The 26,538-nt window shown below is 36.8% G+C and overlaps 1 protein-coding gene and 1 long non-coding RNA gene across 2 annotated transcripts in view; one reads left to right on the top strand and one right to left on the bottom strand.

The window, feature by feature from the left end:
• Positions 1-26,538, bottom strand: part of LOC109050245 (sterile alpha motif domain-containing protein 10-like) — an 890,290-nt gene that overhangs the window by 631,826 nt on the left and 231,926 nt on the right. The gene's annotated exons all lie outside the window — the stretch shown is intronic.
• On the top strand, positions 84-22,849 carry LOC122135069. Its single transcript, XR_006153296.1, has 2 exons — positions 84-1,229; positions 22,215-22,849. It is a non-coding gene; the product is annotated as an uncharacterized LOC122135069 (long non-coding RNA).

The raw sequence follows: 26,538 nt of genomic DNA, 5'->3' as shown, positions 1-26,538 counted from the left end.
CATCTGCGGCTCTCTCTTTAATCTCAGTGGCTCTGACCATAGATAGCAGAGCGCAGGGCAAGGCAAGGCAGGAACTGAATGCACCTCTTTATTTGGCTTGCCTAAAAATACCTCCAGGGGCCAAGCAGAAAGCCTGGAGGGGTTGGTGAAAATAATAAAAGGTAAGGACGTGTTCGATTGACAAAAGGAAATACGTAATTCCCATTTGGCCATTAGCTCCTCCCCCAGTGCAGGCCCCACCCCCACTGACCCTGCCCCTTCAGATCAGCGCAAGCCAGCAGCACTTGAGGGTCTATTTTTGCCCTGCTTCACTAAATAAGGCCAGGCAGAATAGGGGAGTGGGTGCAGGTCCAGGGGGGCTCCTCTTTGCCTTGATCCAGGGGTATAAAAGCTTTGGAGCAGTGGGGGGCTCCTCTGACCAGCCCCTCTGCACACTTCCCATCTGTCCTGTCCAAACGTTTGGCATAAAACATGTTTGAAGTCAACATTATGACATTTAAGTATTTTTTAAGCTAACATTTGTTGTTTTCGGTGACGTGGACGCGTATCGGTGACGTCATTTTTAGCCTTAATAGCTGCTGTCTCTCATGTGATAGGACAAGGACATTTATTGGATAAAGTATGGACAGAATTGTCAGGCAGGATGGAATATACAGTAAGGACAAACAAGAAGAACAAGAAAAAGACTGAGACAGCCTCATCTCATGTGCTTTTTATCTGATTTCTGTTTTACAAACGCTCTGATCTTTCGATCTTTACCTCATATTGACTTGCTCCTGCTCTGTCGTTCTTATTCTTTTTTTGTCTCTCTCTCTCTAACCGCCTGTCTTTCATTTAGTGCTGTCAGCATACTGTCCATACTTTTTCCTACTCCTGTTTTAGCCGGTATTGGGTGTAGCTCTATACGTAGCTCGCTTTCTCTTTCAGGACAGGTGGGGAGGTGTTACCAAGATAAACGTACATCTTTAGGGCCATTTTATCTGACCTGGTCACTTTTGTCCAATATTTTTGTTAATTTGCTCTTCTGTTTGCGCCGAGAACACTCTGGTATTGATGGCAACGCTCTGCATTTCTTTTCATCCACATCTCTTTATCATCTGTCCATCCCCCTACCCCTCTCTCTCTCTCTCTTTTTCCTCTCATCCTCAAATTCTCAAACGCTGAATCAGCTGCTTGGGAACGGACGCTCCCCCTGCCTCTTGGATCCACACACAAGCTGCCTCTCCCCGGTGAGTATGTGTGTGTGTTTGTGAGTAAATACATATACATCCACATACTGCAAGTGTGTTTTACCACGTTTCAGCCTGTCCGGGTCTCTGATTTTCTGTTGATGTATCAGCGCGTGCGTGAGGATGAAAGGGGAACAATCATAGACAGCATGTACAGCCATCCGGCTCCTGTCAAAGTAGTTTTAGCAGCAGTGTTAGCATGCAACGCTAGCAACTCCACACTGCATCACACTGAGAGCTGTGACCTTAGCAAATACATTCTTCATTAGATGACAAACTGAAATCTGAATTTTCTTTGAGTAATTTTTACACTCTTTTTAAATTTCTTTCTTTAGAAGACTTTTAAAACTGTAGCGCTTCCACCACCGTTGGCCCCTGACATTAATATTTAGCCATGTGATGGGCCAGGGAGATGCTTACTTTTCTTTTTCTAATTTTACTTTGATGGCTCGAGGACAGGCATTAGCCCCTGGTCTGTCAGTCATATTTAAATGTGGAGCGGACAGGAGCTGGGATGGATCAGGTGACATCAGGATGGCAGCAGCTGTTGCTGGTGGTTGGAGCTTTGTGAAGATCTGGATGTTCAGTTAGACGCAGGAATGGTACACCTGCTTCTGTGTATGTGCATTGATTGGCTTGCAAGCCTATTTCCTGGTAATGATGCTATCTATGGCATTGAGCTGGTGGGGCAACGACTTGTATGAGGAGCCGGTCATGACTCTGTGTGTCAGAGTAGGGTCATAGGGGTCGATTTACACAAACCACAGACTGATATCCTATAAGGAAGAAATGGTGAGAGAGGTGGGTAAAAATGGGAGGAGTGGGTTTGATTTATGATGAGGACTTTTAGTTTAATTACTCAGATGGCAGTGCTGATGCAGAAAGAAGAGCCACGATTTACTTAGCTATTAGCCGTTAGCAACTGATCGCTCCCTCTGGCAATGCCTTGTTAAGGCACCCAAACAGAAAATGGATTTCTAAACAAAATGAGTTGTCTTTTTTGTTATGTTTTGTTACTAAACTGTAATTGTTTAAGTGCATTACCAAGACCTTGTTACTTCTTTTTAAAGATTTTAAAGTAATTTTTTCTAACAGTCTAAATTGAATTGAAGTCAATTGAATTGTACCTGAATGTAAAAAACATTCTAAATCGTGATTATTTACTTACAAAATTGTAATTGCACTAAATTGTCTAAAACTTTTTACTTATTTTTACTTCCTATTAAAATCACAGTTTTTAAAAGTCTAAATTAAATTTAAATAAATGGGATTTTAATTGAATGTACTGAATGTAAAAAGGGCAAATGTGGTAAACTAATTCAAATTAAATTGAAATGAACTAAATTGAATGTAATGAACAAAAACAAATTCTTGATTCTATTAGTCACAATCTTGTTAAGTCTTATTTGAATTGAACTACACTACAAATTAACTATTTGTGAATGGATAAAAACATATGCTCTTAAATTACAATATTTTGTTATCTTTACTAAATTATAATTGTCTAAGTGCACTGGAAAGTTTGTGACTTTATTTGTTCTGTGACAGTATTTGTTATTTTGCTCCTATTAAAGTCATAGGGCTTTTAACAGTATAAATGGAATCAAACTAAACTGCACTAAAATGTACTGTATGTAATGGCTAAGAACAAATTATGCTCTAAAATTATTATTCTAATATTTGACCCAAATTCAAAGTGCATTAGCAAGACTTTGTTTCGTTCAGTTCCTACTATTAAAAACAGGGTATTTGCAACTGAATTAAACTGAACATTTTCATGTGAACATACATCTCAATCTAATGACGAGAACAAATGTCAGTGCTCAAGCAGCATATTGCGGTTGCACTGAGATGACTATGTGTGAACATAAGACAGACAGTGTTGGATTGTGGGACATGTGGAGTGTGATGGGAGAGGCTGATCTGATCACATGCATAAATATGTCCTGCTCTGTATGCGTGCTATGACTCGCCGAGCGCCTTTGAATTCTCATCTACAGCACACGCAGCATGTTCAAGATAGTATCGGATCACTCACCCACAATCCCTTTTGCTTTTTTTTATAGCAACTATTCACATTTTTCACTTTTGCTTATCTGATCAAAAGTAATTAACGCTCATTCCATAAAGGATTCAGCCGTATGGTGTTATAAACCACATGGTGGCATTGGATCAGAGACACGGTCTGTTCCTCCTCTGACTGCCCTCTGCTGTAATTATCAGTCACATATCATTCACACTATCTCTCTCTCTCCCTCTCACACACACACGCTCATTGAGTAAAACTCGCTCTTTTCCTCATAATTATCGTATTTTTACACGGGATGGACTGGTAAAACCCCTTTCCTCTTAAGCACTCTCTCTGTCACACACAGGGATATGCAAACTAACCCCCGGCAGATTTGCTCAACACTCCAAAGAAGGGCTTCATTAGTGGTGTGACATCAGCGATGGTCCAATTCATTAAATGGGCGAGTCAGCTGAGCAGCATTTGCTTATAAATTGGTATTGATCAGAGTATAGGAAGGAGAGCAGTGGGGATTTTCAGGTCAAAGCTCTCTTAACACACACATTTACCTCTACATAAGGACATGCCTTAGACTTATAATTACCTAAAGATTAACCTTAAGATATATTTGAAGTCAAGTTCATTTATATCAATATTATTATTTGACCTTTAATAAAATCATCAAATTTAGTTCACTTTTAAATTGTAGCTGTGTAAAACCACACACTCACATTTACATCTAAATTGACATATCATCAACTTCAAATGTTTGTTCATAAAGCTACTTAAGATTATTAAAGATTCCATTTTTGTCTGATTTAGTTCACTTCTGGAGGCAACTGTGCTAAACAAATAAATAAATAAATAAATAAATGAATAAATAAATAAATAAAAAGTAGCATGCAGTTTACACAAACACACTTGTCAAAGCTTAATTACAATGTTTGAGAAATGTGAGATTTTTCAATTTTCTCTGCTTATTTTGTCTTTTGTTATTTAGGATTAATTAAAGTCCACTATTAGAAAGAAATGCAAAATTACCGTAAGGTGTAATATGTATCCTTTAAAACAGGGGTGTCAAACTTAATTCCTGGAGGGCCGGAGCCCTGCAGAGTTTAGATTCAACCCTAATTAAACACACCTGATCCAGCTAATCAAGTCCTTCCGGCTTATTTGAAATCTACATGGTATGTGTGTTGGTGCAGGGTTGGAACAAAACTTTTCCAACAGGGTTGGAAAAGATACAATTTTTGTACATTTTTATCATCCCATACTATTTTTATATTTTCTTTGCACCCAATCTAAACTGAAATCACCTAAGCACCACAAAGGTGACGTACAGTTTATTTGCCATGTCAATAAAGCACATGAAACTGTGAGTGAATGGAGAGAGACAGTAAAAGGGTAAGAGACAGTGTGTGCTTGCATATGTCAGGGGTCAGAGAGAGGGAGTGGTATAGGTAGCGAGTGAATTAGGAGGAGGAGGAGTGTACTGGCTCTATAGGCTGGGCATTATAGATGAGAGAGCGAGAAAGAGAGAGAGAGAGAGGGAGCTGGACAGGAGAGATGTAGAGAGGGCAGGTCATGCACGTTTATTCCCCATTCATTTCCAGACATCAGAAGATCAGGGTACACAGCAGCCCACTGCTACACCTAAACTTTCTCACTACATGCATGTGAGGAGAGAGGGAGAGAGAAAGAGATGGGGCAGAAAAGGGGGGAGGGAACTGAAAGAATGTAAGATAGAATAAGAGAATGTGAGGTAGAGAGAAATAGACTCAGATAGCAGAACAGAGAGAGAGAGGGAAAGAGAGAGAGAGAGAGACTGCAGAGGCAGCACCTGGGACACTGAGAGGAAAAGCTAGAGCGCTTCTTCCTGTGTGTCCTTTATTGTTTTATTCCTCCTTGTGGTGCATTGGCCCATCTGAAGCAGGAGGACTCTACCTGACAGCTACCCACTAGGTAAGCACCGAATCTCTCTCTATCTCTCTCTCTTTCTCTCCTCTCGCTGCAGCTGTACCTCTCAGGCTGACAGTCAAGGTGAATCGTGTGTGGCTGCGCTCTGCATAGACTAAGTGAAAAACTGCTCTTCCAGTAAAACTAGCACATGCTGCCTGGTGTGGGTGTGTGGGTGTGTGAGGGTGTGTGTACAGCAATGCAGTTTTTGCAGAGTGAAGAGGAAAGAAGAAAAATGGTATGAATCTATTTCATCTAAGATTTGTATTTGCCTTTCTGGAGTGTCAAAACGGAGAGAGCTCCTCCTGATGTTATTTTTACGGACTTCAGCTGGCTTATTGAAATGAAATGACGTGTAAAAACCCTCAACGTTAGTGACCTGACCTGTAAACTCACAAGACCATGCACTTTCTGGGATATAATTGGCAAAAAAATAAAAATAACACTATACTGGTGTGGCACGAAAATGAACTGTGCCGTCCTGTGACATTTGTAGTCAAACTGGATGTAAAGTTTTAAAAGTGCAAAGGACACACTTCCGTGTGTGGATTTGTGTTTCATAGGACTGTGTTTGTAAAATAGTAATTAATGTTCATTACCTTTGTGGTTTGGCCCATAAATGCTGATATTTGTGGATAATTAGGATTGAGGGATATACATTTGTCCATGTGCCCATGTATCCTGCTTGGTAGACATACTTCTTTATATGCCCATATGAACAAGAGCAGCTATGGAATGTAAAGAAGTATGTATCCCAGGTGTGAGAAAAAACGGGGCTGAGGAACACACACATCCTTAAGGAATTACTGAATATCTACAAGGCTGGTGTGTTTTCAATAGATTTTTTTATGGTAAATTTGTTGCATGAATAGCTTAGGTGTGTTTAAGCGCTTGGATGTAGAATGTAAATCGGAATTTTTCATACGCAGTTATGAAAGACTACTCTTGGCCTAATCGTGACTGTGTGTTACTGTTAAATTGACCATTAACTAATGATGTACAGGGTGAAGTGATGCAATGATCACAGAAGTATACTTGAGTAATCAAATGGTGGTCACCTCGTGTAGAAAATCCACAGACAGCAGTTCAGATGGTGCAGTGAACAAATGCTTACTAATGAATAAAATCGGGGAGAAAGAGAGAGACAGTGAAGAAGAGAGAGAGGAAGAGCTTTCACATAGCATTAGAGTTATACTGATGGAGCCGCTTGAGTGAAGCGTCTTCAAAATTATTTAAAACAAAGTCCAGTTGATTTGACTGCTGGACATTTATATCTGTGGTTTCTTGCTGAAGATGAACATCCCACTTTTGACACAACTGGTTAAGATGACCTCTGCTCATCACTGGGAACACACTGGATACTGGTATCATAGTCTATTTATCCTTCACAGTTACATGGAAGGGATTTTCATTGAAATTTTTTATTGTTTTTATTTCGTTTTTTTGTTTTTTGTTTTACTCAACAAAAAAAAAAAAAAAAAAAAAAAAAAAAGAAAGAAAGAAAGAAAAATAACCAGCCGTAACCGCAAAACGCAACTGCATTTTGGTCAAAATGCTTTATTTTTTTATTATTTATTTATTATTATTATTTATTATTTATTTATTTATTTATTTATTTTTGCAAATCCCGCAAAGCAAAAGAGTGTGTGGCTGAAATCTGGTAATTAAGTACTAGAGTGTATTTTTTTTTTTTTTTGTGTAGTTTAAAAAAATATATATATAGAACTACTTGAAAAAAAAAATAATGGTCCGCAAAAAAGAAAAAATAAAAATAAAAAAAAAAAAAAAAAAACAACAAAAAAAAATAAAAAGTATTACTACACTTAATACAATCATGATTTATTAAAAAAAAAAAAAAAAAGACAATACACACACACACACACACACACACACACACACAGTGGGTACAGAAAAGAATCACCCACCTTTACAATAATCACATTTTGTTGCTTTGCAGCCTGAAATGAAGACGAACACAGTTTTTTTTTTTTTTTTTCCAGCCATATTCACTCAGTGTAACTTACAACATCCAAGTGAAAGATAAAACACCACATGTCAGGAAAAAAAAGAAAAAAAAAAACTGAGTTGGAAAAAGGATCACCCCCTTGTGTCAGTATTTTGTTGAACCAACTTTTGCATAATTACAGCCTTTAGTCTGTTGAGATATGCCTCTGCTAACTTTGCACATCTAGACTTTGCAATTTTTGCCAGCTCTTCTTTGCAGAACTGCTCAAGTTCAGTTCAGTTTGATGGTGAGTGTTTGTGGACTGCAGTCTTCAAGTCATTCCACAGATTTTCAGAGGAGTTTAAGTCTGGGCTCTGACGAGTCCATGCAAGGACATTCACCGTTTTCTCCTTCAACCACTGTGTGCTCAGTTTTGTTGTGTGCTTTGAGTGTTTGTCATGTTGGAAGGGAATCCTTCTTCTCATTGACAACTTTCTTGCAGAGGCAGCAAATTTTTCTCAAGAATTTGATGGTATTTTGCCCCATCCATTTTTCTGTCTATCCTGACAAGTGCTCCAGTCTCTGCTGCAGAGAAATACCCTCATAACAGGATATTAGCACCTCCATGCTTTACTGTAGGAATGCTGTTATTTGGATGGTGAGCTGTATTGGATTTCCGCCAGACATATCGTTTGGTGTTGATGCCAAATAATTCAATTTTAGTCTCATCTGCGGTGTGTTTTTGGCATAACTCGGTCGTGAATGCACGTGGCCTCATCAACCGTGCAGTCTCATCCCAGGAGATCTGTTGACAGTGCCTTGCCACCACTTGGATGTTATAAGTTGCACTAAGTAAATACAGCTGGATAAAACAAAAACCGTGTCCATCTTGATTTTAAGCTACAAAAAAACAAAATGTGATTATTTTGAAAGGTGGCTGATTCTTTTCTATATCCATTATATGTATGTGTATATGTTTGTGTGTGTGTATATATATATATATAACTTGTTTTATGTTTATATATGCATAGAAATTAAATAAGTAAAAAATATGTATAAAATATGTTTTATTAGAAATATTATGTGTATTATTATATATTATAAATAAAATATTTTTTATGAACAATAAAATAAAATTGATCTGAGCATTACACAGGCACCTTCATTTAAAATGTCCTCTTAGCTTCTGGCAGTCTTGACACTTCATTAATAAATGTATATATTTCATCTCCACAGAGTCTCTGTACTCACAGAGGGACTAAGTACATAGATGAACTTTTGGATAGACAGGTCCAGCTGTCCTGCTTTTGTATCGAGTGTGTGTCTCTGTGTGTGTGTAAGCACTGCTGGGGAATATTCATTTAGCCTTTAGCAGCAGGGCAAAGCAGAGTCTTGATGTCTGTGGACTGTGTTACGGGAAGCTGTGTGATGGTCAGAGGTGGTCAGAACCTGGTAAAGCACATCCACTGAGACTAACAATCACATAAGAGGATGTGCCTGCTACATCAATACTGAGCTGAGCAGGGCCTGTGTCGAACTGACCTGTGCCTATGAATTTAAGAGAGTAGACGAGAGTCTAGGAATGATTTTGTTGGAAAGGTATGTCCGAAAACGGGACAGCTTTAAAAAGTTATAATGGTTGCTACAGTATGCGTTAGTCATTTGAGGCCTTCAGTGGGTCAAAGTAAACCGAGAAAACACAATTCAGAAAATATGGTTGTAGGAAGAAGAGAAAGCAGACGAAAGTGGGATAAGCCTCCCATGGGATTACCGTAAAGAGAGAAGGAGCGACCGAGAATGGACAATATGTCCACAGATGAGCGAATCACAGGAGGAGATTCATGGGATAGACAGAAGATAGGTCAGGCTGTGAAATGTGTGAATGTGAAATAGCATGTATGTGAGGTGGAGAGAGATAGCGAGGGAGAGGCTGGATTGATGATGGTTGTGTTTCGGCAGACAGGTTGTGTAGCTGCTGGATGGAGGGATGCTGGGGGCTGGGAGGTGTATTGTTCTGTCACTTTTCCTGTGTCAGCAGGTGGAAGCATTCATCAGGACATTAAATATGCAACAATGCTGACTAAGCCAGTGAGCTGAGACAGCCAAAGCCCAGCACTGAGGGGACTGTAGGGGCCAAAGGGCCCACTAGAATCCCCACACACTTACTAGTCCCAGTTTAAATACAGGACAAACCCAGCCAAAGGCTGTACAAACTAGGTTTCCAACAAGCTATTTGTCGGTCTACGCTTGTAATACAAACAAAGCCAGTAAGAAGATATTTGATGTTTAATGTACATGAGGGTTATGAAGAGTTTGACTTGGGACCAATGGGTTGGCCACCCAGGACAAAAATAGAGAGCAAGTGAATGACAAAATGTCTGATCACTCATTTCATGTCATAAGTAAGATTTAAAGGTAAGATTTAGAAGAAATAAACTCAAATAGACATGCTAGGACAAAATATAGGAGTTGTGGAAAGTCTATAATTTTACCCCAATATTATTATTTACAAATGTGTGCTAACATAATTCTCAAAGTATAAAATATAGAAGGCATATAGACAGCTAAATAGTTATTAGGGGAAATATTAGTGGGGGAAAAAAGCTTTAAGGCTTGATTTTATTTTAAATTTTTTGCCACTTGAACTTGAAAAGGTAGAGAGAAAATGGAAAAGATTAATAGAAGGCAGAATAATTACAGGATAGTGCTTATAATACATTTAAATGTTTGAGGTCAGTATTTATTTATTTATTTATTTATTTATTTATTTATTTATTTATTAAAGAAATTCATACTTTTTTCAGCAAGTACACATTAAATTGGTCAAATAAATGCTGTTCACTTGTTTCTAGTTTTGTAGAGTTTTTTTTTTTTTAACTAAAATTATACTTTTACTCAGCTGAAGACTGGAGTAATAGCCGCTGAAAAATTCAGCTATGCATCACAGAAATAAATTAGTACTGTTTTTACTGTTTTTAAATTAAATAAATGCAGACTTAGTCATCATAGACTTTTAGAAAAAAAAAAACCCTTAAAAAAAAAAAACCTTACCGACCCTCAACATTTGAACAGTAGTGTGTATGTGCATAAATGAACACATACATACAAACGAAAGAAGAAAAGATATTGTCAGAAAAAAAGATAGAATAAGAATAATATGAGCATAAACTGATCTAATAAGGCAACAAAATAAATAAAAAAGTAAATAAACAGAAATAAAAAAAACCTAAAATGATTATTTTTTTAAATTTAACGCAGCAAGGAGAGAAGTGAATTACATCGCCTAAGGAACAGCCCTACAGCATGCTAACCACTAAGCCACAGATCCAACCTAAAATAGCTTTAGATATGCCAAAAGAAATCAAGCCATTAAATAAATAGAGTAGCATATAATAATATAACAATAGATCTACAAGCAGTAATATCCAACTAGAAAAACAATTTGGCTAGAGTGTAACATGGTAAATCATATATGCTGTACACGATGGCTAATTGCACCATGAGGTAAAGTCATTTCTGAGAATGATTCACTTGCCACGTGTGCCAAGCCGGGAGCAAATAATGGTGGAGATAAAAAGAAATATTTCCAGGGAGGTTTGGAGATTTGTTACAGTAAATCATAAATTGGTGTCTGATTTCTGAGATTATGAAAAATATGTTGGCTGATGGTGTCAGGTCGAAAACAGTGATTAAGTGCAGCGCAGTCTGGAAGTGATGCGGGTGTGACTGTGAGGAGGCAGATAAATCAAGGACAGTTTATCAAGACGGGCAATAAGGAGGCAGGTTACAGAGCATAACAATATTAGTCTTCCTAACATAAGTCTGCTGAAGTGTTGGGCTCAGTACTGACACGTAATGAAAGGAAACAATTGCGCAGGATGTGACGCATTTGTGCTTTTCAGAGGGTTTAATTTAGCAGCATACACTGTCAGAAAAAAAGGTACAAAAGCTGTCACTGGGGTCACCTTTTCAAAAGGTACACTTTTGTACCTTTTAGGTACTAATATGTACCGTTTAAGGTATGGACTCTTCAGGTACTAAGGTGGGCCTTTTGAAAAGGTACCGCCCCAGTGACAACTTTTGTAACAACCTTTTTTTTTTCTGACAGTGTATGGAAAGCATATTTGATGAACACCTGAGTGCAGGGGTGTACTGAGACGGGACAATCACAAACTATGTTCTAATATCCTGATTTGCTGCTCAAGAAGCATTTCTTATTATCAATGTTGAAAACTGTTAAGCTGCTTATGTACATTATTATATGTCTTTGCTGTCACTTTTGGTTAATTTAATGCATTCTTGCAGAATAAAAACATTCATTTATATAACATACGGACATACGGTATATTTCTTTTCACTAGAGGTTGTGTCACTATTTTTTTTAAGAACAGTGTTAAATCAGTAAGGTGGTCAAAAGATAAAACATTTAAGACCATTAGATAATAACACACCATTTTCAATAAACTATCAGGGCACATTTGTTTGAGCATTTGATTTAACATTTGCATTTGATTTGATATGATTTAACTGATTTAATTAACTTGGCCTGTACTATACGTTTTAAATGACATTCATTCCCACCCATGTTCAGTAGCTGATGAAGAAACTCTGCAGGCTTAAATAGGCAGCCTAATGATGGTGGACATTTTTCTCCCAGTCCATCCATCCTTGTTTAAGTGTGTTGTAAATTTATGAAGTTGGTTTCCATCAAAAAAACCTTATAAATCTCTGCTTTTTAATCACACTGCATTTATCACTGCTTATTAAAAAAATATAAAATAATTAAAATGCGAGAATGTGTTGACACCTTAAAGAACATTTCTGAGTCTGTAAATATGCAGCATTATGTATTCTAAGAGGTGGAACTGGGGACGAAGGTCTAGTCTCAGGAGAGTGTGGTAGGATGAGATCAGTGTTTGATCCAAATCTTCTGTCCCTTTAGCCAACCTTCTTGTCCTGTGCTACCGTTGGGGGCTCATCAAGCTGTCAGTCAAACGGTGTGTGTCGGTGTGTCAATGCCCTCCATTTGAAAACATAGTGAATGCCTCACTGCCTTGTAAAGCAGCATCTGAACTGGAATTGAACCTCATGGGTGACTGATTTTGTGTAATCTATAAAAGCTTAAACTTACTTCAAATAGTGCAAAACTTTAAAATACAAATAGAGGTTTTAAACACAGAACACATGGGAAACTCGACTCACGACTGATTTCAGAACATGACAGTATGTACAGCAACATGAGAGGAATGATGCAAAGCACTACAAATATCAATAGTCTGGATCAGTATTTTATTTTAGTTTTTTAAAAAGTTGTTTTATTCACCAAGGATTTCAACTGATCAAAAGTGACAGTAAAGGCATTTACAAAAGAATTTTCTGTTTCAAATAAATGCTGAATTCAAAGAATCTTGAAAAAAGATTCCACAAATATACTGTATTAAGCAGTGCAGATGTTTTCAACTTTGATAATAAGAAACAGTTCTTGAGCAGCAGATAAGAATATTAGATTTCTGTAAAAATAAGCATAATGATTTCTGAAGGATCATGTGACACTGAAGACTGGAGTAATGATGCTGAAAATTCTGCTTTAAAATCACAGGAATTAAAATATATTAAAATAGAAAAGTTATTTTAATATTTATAATGTTATTTTATAATATATGCCATTTTAATAATGTACATAATATAAATAAATAAATAAATAAATAAATAGACCACAAACATTTAAAGGATAGTGTACATTTGGGGTAACATAGCCTGTTTTAAATGTTCTAAGTTATTTTTCAATACTTTTCATAAACAATAATGATACATTTATAATATCGTATAATGAAATCCCAGTTTGCCTAATTTCCTCAGTCTACAATATGATCTCTTGAAATGCCTCCTACAGAGGCAGCTCACACAATTTTGGAAACCAAGTGAGCAGTGTCAGGGTCTCAGTGAATATTTCCACAAGGCAGCAATTGAAAACTATTTAATCAATTATGTAGTCCATTATTCAGCTGCAACTGACTATGAATGAATAAAAGGTTAAATAAACCTAGAGAACTAATCAAACTTTGAAATCTTGCTTATGTCCTGTGTCAGCATACGCAGAGCGTTTTGTCTCCATGAACCGGAAAAATTACCACAGGCCCACACACACACACACATCGCATCAGTGCCACTCGCACAGAACACTCGAACCGAGGATAAATGCGTTGGCAATTTGTTTCAATCAATTAAAGCGACATCTGCTAGCATTTAAACCCCAATAACAGTCAGCCTTATCTAGAACATGCTCCCACTACAGAAAAACAGAGAAGGAAAGAGAGAGACATGTTGTAATGTCTTGCGAATATAATTATAGAATATCACAGTATAGCTGAGCATCGCAGATGGACATATTATTATGGGCTGGTCTTTTTCTTTTAGCTGAGAGCATCTTCTCAGTGGGAAGTTTGCCGTGTGACATCATAATTACTTTTTCCCATCACACCGAAGTTGTAGGAAGAGCTCAACATTTCCTAACACCAGCAACGGCAGCAAAATCACCCAGAGAAGAACATGCATTATATCCTTCCAAGTGCACTTACATCCAACTCTCCCAAAATGCCCTGATACCAAATGGATGTTTATTCCCCAAAATTAGCATGTTGGATAATTAAAATTCACTGGAGCTGTAAACCAGGAGGAAGTAATTAAAAGAACAAGGGCGCTCCAACTCAAAGCTTCATTCCATCAGTGACGAGTAAAACATTAATTCCTGTACTTTCTCTCTCTCTCATTGTGATATGAAACAGGACTCATTCACTGCTGCAGACTACATGCAGTAATATGGCTCAACCTCAGCCTGAGGCATCTTCTTCTTAATTGAAATAAGTTTATTTTACACAGCCACTGCAATTTCAGCAAATTCATTACAAACACTAACCACTCTGTTACTACATAGTAATAACTATGTAATTGGCATATTAAATTCTGAAACAGCCCTGGATGCTGTAGTATTTGAGAGTGGTGGGTGTGTGAGAATGGTAAAAATCTCCTGCAGTGGTCTATCTTTCCTCTCCCAGGGCACCCGCTCCTGCAGAGTCAAATTCACTACCTGAGAGTTCAACGCACATTCAGCAATACTGTCCACCATAAAAAAATAAAAAAAATGGCTGTATTGTTCTCACTACCAAAATTGTGTGAAATAAAAATGTGGACATTTGTAAACATAGAGGAGACTGGTGACAATTGTATTATTATTATGTATTTATTTTTATTTCCTACACTAATATTAACCCACTGAATCTCAATAAGAGCATATCTCAATATTATAATAACTTCTATCCATTACATTATTGATATTATTGATTATATTGATATAATCGTTTACACCTTATATGTTACTAATTAGTCAGGCTTTCAGAATTAATCTGTTAATCTGGGGACATACAAAAAAATATATAATAATTTAGACAAAAAATAAAATAAAATAAAATAAATAAAGAATATATAGTAATAATACTGGAAACTCCTCAAAATGTTTCGTAAATTTATATGTTATGTATATAAGTCAGACTATTAAAAGAGTATAACTAAAACAATTCTCACAAAATTAAATGATCACAGATCTTTTACTCTACTAAGCATATGCCAGATAAGTTTTATCATTCTAACTTGTGACATTATACTGAAATTTTACAATTACTGCCGTTCTCCCTGCATGCATGTATATTATATATTTTATATATAAATTTATTTATTTATATAAGACATAACCACAGTTTCACTAAATACCACATTTTTTACCAGTTAATACCCCATTGTAACTACCTTAGAGTCCATAATGAATTGAGGTGGTTATTTACTATTCTACAAAATAATAAAAGTAGAAATAGAAAACATATATAAATAATTTAAAATATAATTTTGTCATTTTTATGAGTGAAGTTAGCACAGTTTTGTTAAACACACATAACTCCAGTAACTGCTATTTTGTGCAAATCTACAGTTAGCATGTGTGCAGGATTCAGTAGTAGATAACTGGAACAGTATTGGAGTTTAAGTACAGGTGAGCAGGCTGTACTCACAAATATAAGGAACATTTGTGATCACACAGCCTTTTAAGTGCACATATATTTCAGAGGTGCAGCATCAGGAAGAACCTAGTTAACATTCCAGCGCCGCCGCACAGGGTGTTAGCCAAGTGCTGAGAACATTACTGAGAGAGAGAAATCAGGAGATTGAGTGATAGAACGCATGGTAATAAGGAAGGACAATGGGGAAAGAAGGGTAAGATGATCCTAAAGAAGTTTCAGTATGGAGAGACCTTAAAAGAGTTCTCAGTGCTGATCTGAGATATATTCATCATATGTATTGCAGAGTTTCACTGTCTACTGCTGTGACATTACACCGACCTCATTGCATTTACAACAGAGCTGAAAATAGATACATAATAATAAAACCCTGTGTTTGAATTAGCACACAGTAGAACACATTGGGAAATAAAAATCACCCAAATTCTTCTCAATGTAAATGGAAGGTATAAATCAGCAAGCCTCACACTGGGTAGTAGCAACACAAATGTTGACAATCTGGGAAAACAAAAGCTTATTTTAACCTAGATAAATAAAGTTTCAGAATTTTGAAAAACTGAAAACAAATGTTATGATACAAATAAATATTTAAGGTTTAACACTATTTCTAGGTTAGAATAAGGGAATTTGTTATATGAACTTTTTTGTACAATTTGTGGAATTTAAATTTATTTAAAAGTTTCCACCAGTTTACTCATATTGTCAAGCTGATAATACAATTTGTACAGAAAAATCTGAAAATATTACAAATTTCATTTTCAAATTTGGTTTTATTAATCTGTAATTTGTGCAAAACAAAAAAATTGCAACGAATTTATCATTGCAGGTTATCACTTTGTCACCATCTTTGATTTTATACTCAGGTCTTCATTTTTATTTTTTTATTATTTTTTATTTTTATTATTGTGCATGAGCAGAATAAATTTGCGTAAAGCATTTATAAAACCATTTGTACACTGAATCGAATGAATCTATGTAAGAATATTTATACAGCATGTATGATTTACATAAATGTGTTTAAGCATCTTCTATATGATTTTAGATTGCACACAGTCAGAGACTCTCACATAACATATGACCTCAGCTCTGAGTGTGTGTGTGTGTGTGTGTGTGTCTGTGTGTGTGTGTGTGTGTGTGTGTGTGTGTGTGTGTGTGTTTAAACATACAAGCAAGCTTAGCCATCATCCGTTCACTATGCAGGCATGCACATAACCCTTCCACCGGCCCCCTGGCCCCATTCTCACTGTCATTGTTTTAGGTTGACACACATTTAAACAAGCCTCTTTAACAGCAGGTTTTTCTCTTTGAACACAGAGAGAGAAGGGGCAGACACCACACAGCTACAGTACAAATCATTTCAGCCCGATCACTTTTGGGGTATATAAAAACATTTTGGAAAGAAATTAAAATTTTATTCAGCAAGGATGCATCAAATCAACATGTTAGAATGATTTCTGAAGGATCATGTGACACTGTCTGTATTTCCTTGGGTCTTTAAGGAGAGTTCAAGGTGAGAGTGAAATAGCAAAAACTAGAAGGAAGTGGGAAAGCACATGTCTGAAATTACATACTATCAGAGCATCTACTGAATTTGAGTATGTGTGTAGTATGAATACAATTCAGACACATTGCATCTGGCTGTTGGCATTGTTTATGTGACCTATAACCTCAACTGCATCACTTTTCCATGCCATACATCAGAGGTGTCCAGTCTTGCTCCTAGAAGAGTTTAGTTGTAACCAGTCCCAAATCACCTGTCTGGGAGATTCTAGTAATCGTGTAGACTATGATGAGTTGTTTAAACAATTTAAACATTGTACTTTTATGACATTGTATGATGCATCTCGAGGAATGTTATTTTAGTATTTTTTATATACTTTTTTTATTTTTTATATACTATATACTATCTTATGTTATTATATTTTTATTTGTTTTTATATATTTACATTCAGCTTTATTTTTTTAGTTCTTTAAAATATGTCAGTTAGTTGCCTGATCTTGATGACACATAGATACTTAAATTGAGTATCCATTTACTACATCATTTTCTGTTTTCCTCTGATTCTTGAGTCAGACCTCTAAGATATAATGAAGGTCATAAGGACATGAGAAGCTCCTTCAGTACATGTTGGTGTACAGAGGCCTTCAGTGTGGTGGAGACTTGTCAATTACAGCATATGCACATTAGCTGTTGCTTCTCCTCCTGAAGATGTAAAGATGTTAATGCTGCTCTATTCCAGATCCAAGGCTCCTCTTGGTGAAAAATGGACAGACAATGTGATAGAGAGAGATAGAGAAAAATAACAGTGCTGCAAATTAAAATGGATAAGAATTTCCACGCAACCACAATTTAGATGCTGCAATTAGATGAAAATGTTACACCCCGGAGTAAAAGCTTCTATTAAACCAGATTACAGTGGCCCAAAGGTAATAAGAATTTTAGACCCCCTACAATAACAGAGAAAGAGCAACTGATTCTAGATGATTCCCACTGATCCAACATCTGCAGAAAGAAGCAAAAGTAAAAAGGGATTAAATAAATAATTTAAAAAATCTAAATTGCTATTGATTTCCTTAAAAGGTGTTCCCGATAGATTAAAAGGTTAAGAAATAAAACCGCTTTGGGGATTACATCATTCTGAAATTAAATCAAAGATTTGCAAAATAAAGATGCCAGTAATCTCAGACTAATCAAAACAGGATAAAACAGTGTTTAATTAGATGAAACTGTCGGAGCATATTGAGTGGTAGGGCTCTTATGTGGACGATGTGAGTTTTAATCTGACACTTTTGAACATTTATGGTAAAAAGTTATTTTATTAATAATAAAAGCAATAATAATAATAATAAAGTAGCCTTCCAGCTAACAAGTTTTGGTTCCCAGAACATTTTGGGGATGTTAGTTTAGCGTTACCAAAAAAAAAAAAAAAAAAAAAAATCTTAAAATAATGTTTATAAAAAGTTAGGACTGCTGCACGTCCTCGGACAAGTTGCACAGTGGTGCTTTTGTGACGGAACCACCAATGTTCCTATCATTTACTGTCTCCGTCGATATACTGTAAAAAGCGAAAAGGCCAAAACGAAACAATAAACCAATGTGGGAATAAGGACCCTGTGTAATTAAACAGACCCACAGACCTCAATATACAACAAAATGCAGCTTCAAAACCAAAACCCCAATTAACTGTTTAATGAACGCTGAATCAACCTAAATTCTGACACTTTGTTCCGATAGGGGAGAGTCAAAAAGCTGACTACTGTCTACTGTACTTGTAGTGGTCTGCTGCCTGGATCAGCCAATCAGGGCCACAAATAGTGCTGAGTAAGGGCCTACGCTAGCGCTCACGTCCGAATGCAGAGGAAAGGAGAGAAGCCAGCACTGCAAACACACTGCAGCACGCTCAGCACCTCTTCCCACATCCTCTGCCTTATCCGAGGGCACCTCCAAAACTCTAGCCCTAGGCTTTTGCGCAAAGCCAGGCCCAAACCCCCAGCACTGGGGACGCTAGTTGTGCTAGCGTGATTCATCTCTTTTCTGAGAGTTGATGTATAGAGAAGGAAAAAAATAAATAATACACACTGCTAAAGGCCCTTGTTAAAAGTTCACAGCAAAACACACTGGTCAGTTCAATGCATTGCTGCAAAGTGAATTAACTCAGTTAGTAGGCTAGCTAATTAAAGTGTCCACAGAGGCTCTGCTGTGGCATCCACAGTGTGTGTATCTGATGGGGTCTGGTCTACTGAACAACTCCATTACCACAAATCCTCAGATGCTGTCTTTTAAGAGCACTCAGGGAAGCACAGCCTCACACAGTGTGGACTGTGCAGCAAACATACCCCCAGTCCCACTTCTTTTTTGGCCTTTTTTTATGCGTCTTCCTGAATAATGAGTGGAAAACCTACCACAAAATACCTCGTTAATCTTTTTTTTTTTTTTCCTAATACTGTAAAACACAAAGGACAATATTTTGATAAATGTCTCAAAGTTTTTTGTCCATAGAGGAAGTTAATGGCAATGGCAAGTGGGTGTTCGGTTTTAGTTTCTTAATCAACATTCTTCAAAATATATTCTTCTGTATTCTGCAAAAGCAAATCAAACAGGTTTGGAATGACACAAGGGTTAACATAGGATCACAGAATTTTCATTTTGGGGAGAATTTTCCCTTTAATCGCTTGGTTTTTGTTTGAGGAGGAGTGTCACTGACATGTGCAACTAGAAACACTTTTGTCCAGAGAAGAAGATAGGAGAGGAAAGGGAAAGAGAGAGAAAGTCATAATGAAACTGAAATGTATTTTTGTAACAATGTAATACCTTGTACGCACACACGTTCAGCTGTCCTAATAAGAAAAGGAATGTGCAGAACATACAGTCCTAGAATAAACACAGACATGCAGTGTCTTTAAATCTGACACACAACACATGCATTCTTCGACCTGTACCTCAGTTAACATGTAAGCAAATTTATCAGAAAATTAGTCTTTCTAAAAGCTTACAGGATAAAATCTATTCATAAAAAAAAAAATACCTAAAATCCAATTAAACATGCAGTGCCTTGCGCACAGGACCGTTGTTGTGTAAATGTGTGTGGTGTGACACACACAGGTGAATGACGTATGTATGCGATTACCCACTATAAAATATAAATAATTTTTATTGGCTTATCAATGTGTATTTTGATAAAGATATGTTTGGAAGATGGATTCGTTTTACACTCACTCATCACTATGCTCTTTTTTATCCAAAAATGTTACATAGTGTAGCTTTAAGCTGCTGAGTGTATGGACTGAAATTAAAATCTCTCTCTCAATACCCTTTCACTCTGTCCTCTATGTGTGCGCTGATCCACAGATACAACTGAAATGAACTCAGTGGACAAAAAGGATATTTAATGTTTTACATCTAAAGTACTTATTGCTAGTATTTAGATGCTAATTTAGCATTTAGATGTAGGCTGATATAGGAGGTCAAATGTTTATTATACACAAAGGGGAAAAAAAATAATAGAACAAAATTATGCAGTAAATCTGCAATAGGGTCATGTATTCACTCTGGCCTGCCTTGTGTTCTACTTCCTGTTTTCTTGTCGTCCTCTTCCTCCACTCTTCTCTTACACTGTGTCCCAACTAGGCCTATTTATTTTTATTTTTATTCCCACACTGAAAGCAAAAATCTGGTTCTATAGTTAGGATGCAGATGGTGTACACTATAAAAAGTGTTTATAATACTTTTGGTTACAATACTTTTTTATTATAGGACAGGGGAAAAATATATCACATAAAACATGTATTTTAATTTGAATTCTAATTGCAATTACAATACTGTGGGATATAATCAAGGAGCTAAAATCCTTTGTATATGTATGTGACCATCCTGACCTTACATGCGTCACTCGTCCTCGGATATGAACTGCAGAGAAGTGGAGGAAGAGCGAATGAGAGGGGAGGGCATAGTGCACTGGGTATGTGAGTTGCTCTGAGGTATAAAGCAAAAGCGAAGTGGATGCAGGAATGATTTAAAAAATAGCCCATCATAAAAAAAATAATAATAATGCCACATTTTCCTTGAGCCAGATCAAACACACACTTACACTATGAATTCATGCTTTTTTCTTCAGGCTACCCAGGGAGAATGGCAGCCAACTTCCCTAGTGGCAAAATTATTAGCTCATGCTAATTTAAAGATCCAGGAAAGGAGCCTGAAGGACAAACATAAAGAACCGAACACAATGAGTTGGCCTAAACTGCAAAGAGCTGCCTTGTAAAACCAAAGACTTCAGTCAGAATGAGAAAACAGACAGAGAGAGCTTAAAAGGCAACGAGGGAGAATGAGACATAAAAAAGACAAAGCGAGACAAAGGAAGAGTGGAAAGTGAAGGGGGTAAATGGAAGCTAATTCTAGTGGTGTGTTGTCTTCTGGCTTCATTAGCCATATTGACAGGCCTGTGATGAATTCATTTTCTCAAGATTGTCTGCAGCCAACATTTACACGCTTTCCTCTGTCATCAGTGGCCACTCCTGTTTTCCTCTCCAACCTTTTCAGTTCATTTCCTGCCCTTTCTCTATGAACAATGATGCATATACCTCCATTTCTACAATCGTAAACCACCGTTATCCTGATCCTGACTGCATTAATTCTTGTTTGCTTGTCTTGTCTAAACTGATTCTGGCTGCAATTGAGTCTCTAAAGCAGTGGTGTCAAACTTACTCTAGGTCCCGGGCCGGACTAAAACTCCTGTAGCAACTGGCAATTCAGAGATAGTGTATGGATAGTAGGAAAAATAAAGCCTGATCTATTGCGTTTCCCTATATTATAAATATTGTCACATGATGCTAATACAAATTAAAAGAGAAAAATGCAAAGTTTAGAATCACTCCCTGCAGCTTTAATAAACAACATGGAAGTTAAACAAAAAGGAGATGATTAAAAATACTAATTTCACTCACCAGAATAAACTTTTGTTTTTTTAAGCTAATTTTATCTAGCTTTAATTCATTTTTAATTTAGTTATATTTATAGTCATATTAAGACTTTGAGAAAGAAAGTTATTACCACCAATAATTTTCTTTTCACCCATTATGTAACTGCCGTGGGCGAGAATGAACTGCATTGCTCTGGGACAGCTATGTCACCCACAGATCCAGTTTCAGCTGAAAAGTGCAAATTTGTGCATACGCCCAAGTGCTGTATTCTGCACCAAAGCACGTACAAACAACTTTAAGATGAAGCAATATACAAATTAAATTATCTATTCTGCTGTATCTATGCTGAATATATGACTCAAATATCTCTCTAATAACCTAATTTAAGTAGCTTTTTTGCATTCATATTGTCCAGCTGGCCATATTAGAGACCTCTACATCCTGCATTTGCGTTTGACATCCCTGCTCTATACTTTTTCTAGAGTACAAATCTGTGTTGCTCCCTCCCAAAAGCATTAAGAATTAATGATTGACTTAAAAAAAAAAAAAAAAAAAACCCTCCACTCAACTTTCTGGTTCTTCTTTTACAGGTTCGACGGTGTCCTTTTCCTGTCCTGAGCTTGGGATTCTGGCACACACAGAAGTCTTGCCCAAAAATGCTTTGCTAAAGCTGGTAAAATGGAACCAAATCAACTGTTTTATGGATTTGGTCCCCTTCAACCAGCTGTAGCTGTGCATTGATCACCCCGTAGAGCTGTGATGAAGAAAGAGAGGTGTTCAAAAGCATAACACACAATATTTGCTCTGTGTGAAGTTCACAGTGCAGGACCGGCTGTTAAATGCATGTTCCTTTAAGCACTAATATCATGATTAAACATTTTTTTGTCCTCTTAAAGCCTAGGTGAGTATTACAGTATATATGCCATGTAATTTATTATTTATGAGATATAATTGTTGATTATGTATTCAAGCCAGATCACTATCATTGGAAAGAGGGCTCTGGGCTCTTTATGGCCGCCCATTGATTTCTTGTCTCACCATTGAAAGAGTGTGGGGTGGGGGGATGAGCCAGGCTGGACGGATGTAGGGAATGAGGGAGTGGGTGCATGTCAAGCTGTTGAATAAGTAAAACAGTTGTTCCTTTTCTCTCTGTTTTCCTTCTACACTTGTCGTGATTCTTAATGCACATGGCTGATCAATAAAAGCTCATCCTGAAGTTCATAAACTGCTGAAGTGGTTTTTGCTTTTAAGTGAAACAGACTATTCAGCTGGAAATAATGTAGGGCGGGGACTGATTTTTTGACTGAAACACACTATAATATGGCATTATTGGTTAGTATTATTTTCCCAGCTCACACAGTCGAAAAATTTCAGAGGTGGGAAATTTGATTGTCACATAAACAAACAGATTGCAATTCAATTTGGTGGTACTAGTGGTGCAAAAAAACTCAGTTTTAAAGGTGAAGTGTATATTATTTGTCAATATTAAAATACCATCTGCTGTATTTTAATTGTTTGTATGTGTCTATATGAGTTTTTAATGGATGTCAATGGATGATTTTTTTTTTTTTAATGTCATATCAAGTTTTACAAACATGAAGATTACTCCCTGCTGTCTGCATAGTATCATGGCCATATACTGTAGAATAAGAACAACTGAAGTCATGTGATCCACACCCGCCTACAGTATCAAATCACCATAGTATCACATAGTATCATGGTTTGTGTTAACAATCAATGTCACAGACTGGAAGAGATCCCTTGATGGATGGTCTAAGATTTAAAATATTACTTTCCTATATTTCTCTTTTATGGCACAATAAAAATAGGCCATTATAGAATAACTATGTGTGCAATCAAAGAGAAATGTTCTCAATTACGATGACATGAAGAGTACAGGCCTGTATATTTTCTTTAAATGAACTACTGAACCACTAATTTCACCAAACATAATTGCAAAAAAAAGTTTGCATAAACACTGTATATGTACACAGTTATGTACATTGTATCAATCCATTCAAACAAATAGACTGCAATTCCATTTGAACTGCCACTAGGGGCACAAAAATGTCACAATGCACCCTTAAACAGGTCACAAACATTGTGATCCAAAATGCATTTGAGTTTACCTACAAATTCTTCATGGAGAAGACTTTCTATCTGCAACAGGTGAACATGCATACAAACATACACACACAGCCATTACAAATTTATTCTCTTTTAACCAATAAAAAATAATCTCATTGCACAGCATATCTTTCATTATTTGCATGATTAAGGTTGTAGCCATAAATATAAGAATGGCTCTCTTTAACCTCATCATGCAACCAGACACCACACACTCACAAACACGGCAGCTCAGCCACAATATAATATGATAAGGATGCTCTTTGCAGAACATGAATTTATGAAGCGGGTGACATTGAAGAAGCCGGGAGTGCTGTGCCAAGCAACATAAAACAATAGCAGACATTTTAATATTGAGATTGAGAGGGAGGGAAGGGTGGAATGGGACATGGTGGAGAAAAACAAAAACGCCAACATGGCAGACTGAAGAGTCTAAACTCGTTACTTACACCATATTGATGTTTGAACAAATTCATCACCTGCATTACAGCAAGGCTCTGGTGAACCATGTGAGCGATCGTGCACACACTTTTACTGTCCCTCTGGGGTCTCAGATTTAACCCCACAAAACACCCCCTCAACCCCCCTCCCCCACCCGATTAAAAAGAGCCTAAATTCACCATAATTCATCATTTAGATCTAAAGATATCCCTCATAAAGCTATAACATATAAAACCAGACATGCGTGAGTGAGGCATAACAATATATATATATACTGTATATGTATATATATATATATATATAAGTGAAAAAGTGAAAGTGAAAGTGACGTGACATTCAGCCAAGTATGGTGACCCATACTCAGAATTAGTGCTCTGCATTTAACCCATCCGAAGTGCACCACACACAGAGCAGTGAACACACACACACACACTGTGAACACACACCCGGAGCAGTGGGCAGCCATTTTTTTATGCTGTGCCGCCCGTGGAGCAGTTGGGGGTTCGATGCCTTGCTCAAGGGCACCTAAGTCATGGTATTGAAGGTGGAGAGAGAACTGTACATGCACTCCCCCCACCCCACAATTCCTGCCGGCCCGAGACTCGAACTCACAACCCTTTGATTGGGAGTCCGACTCTCTAACCATTAGGCCACGACTCCCCCATATATATGCTTTTCATATATATATATGAAAAGCATATATATATATGCTTTTCACGTGGCATTTTTATTCCTAGCTTCATGAAACATGCATAGTTCATACAAAATTGCACGTCATTATTTTCAGAAAATTTTCCAGATGAAAATTAAACCAAACTCATCATAATTCATCTATTAGATCTAAATATATTCAATTTGTTGTTATAACATAAACGTTAGTGTTTTTCCCCACTAAAAATATAGAAAGATTTCTATAAAACAATATCTACCTTTTGACTCTCCTTGCTACAGTTTTGGAGTTATGATTAATTATTTTTGTGTATGTCACTCAGAAAAAAAAACAACACCTTCAGGGTGGCAAAAATGCCTTCAAGCCTTAAATGGTTAATGCATTAAAAAGGAATATTCGGTTTTACTACAAGTTGTAGCAAGTTATTTTGACTTACAGGGGGGTACTTGCAATGGCAGTGAATGGGGCCAATTTCTAAATGTTAAAATACACAGTTTCAAAAGTATAACATGAGATACAAATGATGTGTGTGAACATGACTGGGGAAAAAAATGCTTTCCAAGCTTTTGACAGTTTTATCCAATTTTAAAGATTTAGTGCCATGACAATGCTATGCAATAATCCCTAAAATTACTGTAAACCTTATGAAGTTTCAGATTAATTAATGTAAGTCCTTTCGTTTAATTAAGCTTCACATGTTTGCTTTCCTACAAAAAAAAAAATAAAAAAGTAAATAACAGTGTCAAGGTCAATAAAAGGTATGAAAGTCGTCATCAGAATACTCCATCTGCCATCAGACATGCAATCTGGGTTATATGAAGTGACGGGAACACTTTTTGTAAGCGAAGAAAACAAAAATAACGACTTTATTCAATAATTCCTTTCAACAATTCCTTTGTCAACAGTCTCGTCTGTGTCTCTCCATATCACTGAATGCTGCGTATGCTCTTCTGTACCTTGTGGCACAGATGATACAGAAGAGCATATGCAGCATACGGTGATATGGAGAGACATAGAGAAGTGAAAGTCATTATTTTTGTTTTCTTCACTTACAAAAAGTGTTCCCGTCGCTTCATATAACCCAGATTGCATGTCTGATGGCAGATGGAGTATTCTCACAACGACTTTCATACCTTTTATGGACCTTGACGCTGTTATTTACTTGGCAGTCTATGGGACAGTCACAGGCCTCCCGGTTTTCATCCAAAATATCTTAAATTTTGTTCCAAAAACGAACTGAGCATTTACGGCTTTGGAACGACATGGCGGTAAGTGATTAATGACAAAAAAAAAATTTTGGGGTGGAGTGTCCCTTTAATTTTGATGTTTTTTGTTTTTTTTCAAATCAACATTAACATTACAACACAACACAAATGTTTTTGATTGAGCTTAACTTTGACAATGGTTTGAGTCTCATCCGGCCTCCTTTCTTTCCCCAATAACTTTTTTATTATGTATCTGTCAAAATAAGATGGCTCAAATGTATCTTCATTGCAAAATGTACCTGTCAGCAGGATCTGATGTAAGAACTCAATTATCTAGAAGTCTGCCCATAGCCTCATCAACAACTCAAAGTTAAAGAACAGCACTTCCACTGCTAAAAAACAGGCCTGGTAAAGACCAGATCAACTGCTGCACTGACATAGCAGAGCAACAGAAATCAATGAAGTCAATGT

Source organism: Cyprinus carpio, chromosome A23 (assembly GCF_018340385.1).
Source record: "Cyprinus carpio isolate SPL01 chromosome A23, ASM1834038v1, whole genome shotgun sequence".
Classification (NCBI taxonomy): domain Eukaryota; kingdom Metazoa; phylum Chordata; class Actinopteri; order Cypriniformes; family Cyprinidae; genus Cyprinus; species Cyprinus carpio.
Note: the sequence above shows the minus strand (reverse complement) of the source record. Positions and strands in the feature narration are given on the sequence as shown.